Source organism: Lepidochelys kempii, chromosome 12 (assembly GCF_965140285.1).
Source record: "Lepidochelys kempii isolate rLepKem1 chromosome 12, rLepKem1.hap1, whole genome shotgun sequence".
NCBI classification, from domain to species: Eukaryota; Metazoa; Chordata; order Testudines; family Cheloniidae; genus Lepidochelys; species Lepidochelys kempii.
In genome coordinates, this window is record NC_136391.1 from 21732201 (window position 1) to 21734700 (window position 2500).

General features: G+C 37.2%; 1 protein-coding gene across 9 annotated transcripts in view; it reads left to right on the plus strand.

Annotated features, from left to right (window-relative positions):
- ZNF536 (zinc finger protein 536) overlaps positions 1-2500 on the plus strand; it is a 403720-nt gene that overhangs the window by 114343 nt on the left and 286877 nt on the right. The gene's annotated exons all lie outside the window — the stretch shown is intronic.

Sequence of the window (2500 nt, forward strand, 5' to 3'; positions counted from 1 at the left end):
TACAGCTTGTGTGTGTCTAAGTATGTATACTATTCAGAAACTACACTTTCATGTCATCATTATAGTTATCTGTCAGTTTGTCACTGGGTTGTCACTATAAACCCCAATGTACAAAGTTTTATATTTATAAAAATATATATGGATATATTTTAGATCTATAAAAATCACTGTTGGTTGAAAGTTGGTATTAGAGGTGGGTCCCAAACCCTAGAGTTAGTGTCTGAACTTCTCCAAAGGACTGACCTGTTCAGAACTGTTTTATTTGGTCTGGCCTTCTACAGTGATGGTAGCTGGTTAGGTCTATGGCAGAGCCAAACATCTACAAAGACTGGTGGTGTTTAGCTCTGGAGTTTTGGTTTGTGCCTCTTCCTATTTGGTGAATCAGGACTCAGCTTAGGAATGCAACGTTTTCATTTAATAAAAAGAAATCTGTCATGTTTAGGGTGTACAAGGGTAAAGTGGTTTTTTTTAAAAACCAATTTGGAACATCTTATTTGAGGTAATGTGTGGTACATTCAAATTACTTTGAAGGGGGAAGGGAGGAAGGAAGAATACAAAGGAACTGGTAAATGGATTCAGAAAATTTCACTTTGGGATCACAGGTTCAAATCCATCTCAGGTCAGAAATCACCAAAAACGATTGTCATGGCTATTCAGTGATTTCTGAGACATGGCTTTTGTGGTTTCACTCTAGTTCCCAGTAGACAGCCCACATCTCAGAAATCCCCAGCAACACACTTGACACTGTCTAGCCCTTTGGTTGATAGCCTCAGCAAAAGATGCCAAGAATTTAATGGACATGAAAACTGAACCATCCACTGACATACATAGGTGGTCTGTCACTAGGGCACCATAGGAAATCTTTCCCTGCCATTGCCCATCCATATTCCGTGGATAAATTAAGGACTTCATTTTCCAAGGATTTTATTCCACAGCTTTTCACAAGCACCAAATTCAAATAAAAACACATTTTTTTAAAAAGAAAAAAGTGATGGTTAAAAATGAAATGGGGCAAGTGATAATCTATAAAATGATCTAATCATCCCTTTTGGAGATTGATCAGAATTAAAATGGGCAACATATATAAGGGTGAAAATTGTCAATTGTACATGATAATTACTGTTTTTTTTCTTCCAAAGCATTAACATTTTAGCTCTATAATTCCTTTTGATTTTAATAATAGTAATAAAGGAAAAATTCTTCCTCTCCCATATATGGCTTGGAAATGTTATGGTCAAACCTTCTTGAAATAGGAGAAAGCCAGAACATGTAGGACTAATTCTCAATATGCTTCCCTAACCCACTCTGCTTTTGAACTGTGAATTCAACTTCCACTGATGTTAAGATGTGCAGAACAAGGATAGTATTCATACATAAAAAAATCTGTATACATATATATACATGTAAAAATGACCCAGTTTTCTGGGGCTTATAATATATGAAGAACATGATCAGTTATGGAAGAAGTTTCCATCTGTCTTGTATGAGCAAGGCAGAGACTATAAACAAATGAATGTTGGTGATGTGAAATACTTAAGGCAAATTCTGGCCTGTGAATAAACACCCTTGAAAAGATGTTGCAAACATATGCAACAAAGACTGCATTGATTTACCTTCAAATTCTGGCTGATAACAGGTTCAGCTGTCTGGTTACAACTGAGCAAAGGAGGGGATCCCACAGCCACATACCAGCCATACACAGTATGAGGAATACACATGCACGTACCTTTCCCCATCCCAGCAGTGGAATAGTTTATGTGAGAACTCTGAAGAGAACAAGCTGCTGGGTATGTTACCCAGGTTCACCTTCTGATGGGTTGTATACAAAAATGTCTGTTTGTGACCCCGAAACACCCACACAATGTCCCTTTTTCTTGTACCACAGACACTCTCTCTTAAAACCTCTGCAGGTGTGTTTTTCTGATGGCGTTTCTCTGATTAAAATTGCAGTGCAATGACTGGAATGTAGTAAGTTTTAAATCTGTTAAAACTGTCTCGCTGGACTACAGTCATGAGCAAAGTTTCTCATTAATACACCTGCAGGATTGGGGTGGTAGGGCCAAACCTCCACCTTTCTTCACATTGACTTCAGTGAGAACAAGATCAGGTCCTTACTATCCTGGTTTTGCTCATACTTACGTGGTCTCCTGCCAAAATGTGACTCTTTATGATTTTGTAAGGGAAGAATGAATAAATCATGAGTGACATGGTAATGTAAATCCATGAATTGGTCATGTGGGCAAAACTCTAATGAATGCTTGTGTTTGTATATCTGTATATTAGTCTTGATATTAAACATTACAGTAATTGTGAATAACTTGCTCAAATAAATACTATTGACAAGATCATTTTAAAGAAAGCTGTATTTTGACATTGCCAATAGTAGCCACTTGTAAAAAACCAAAACCAAAAAGTGTTCTGTGCTCCATTCACAAGTCTGCTCTTCCCCCCACAAACTGTACTTCCAAAACTCTTAACAATACTTTGAAGGTAGATTAGT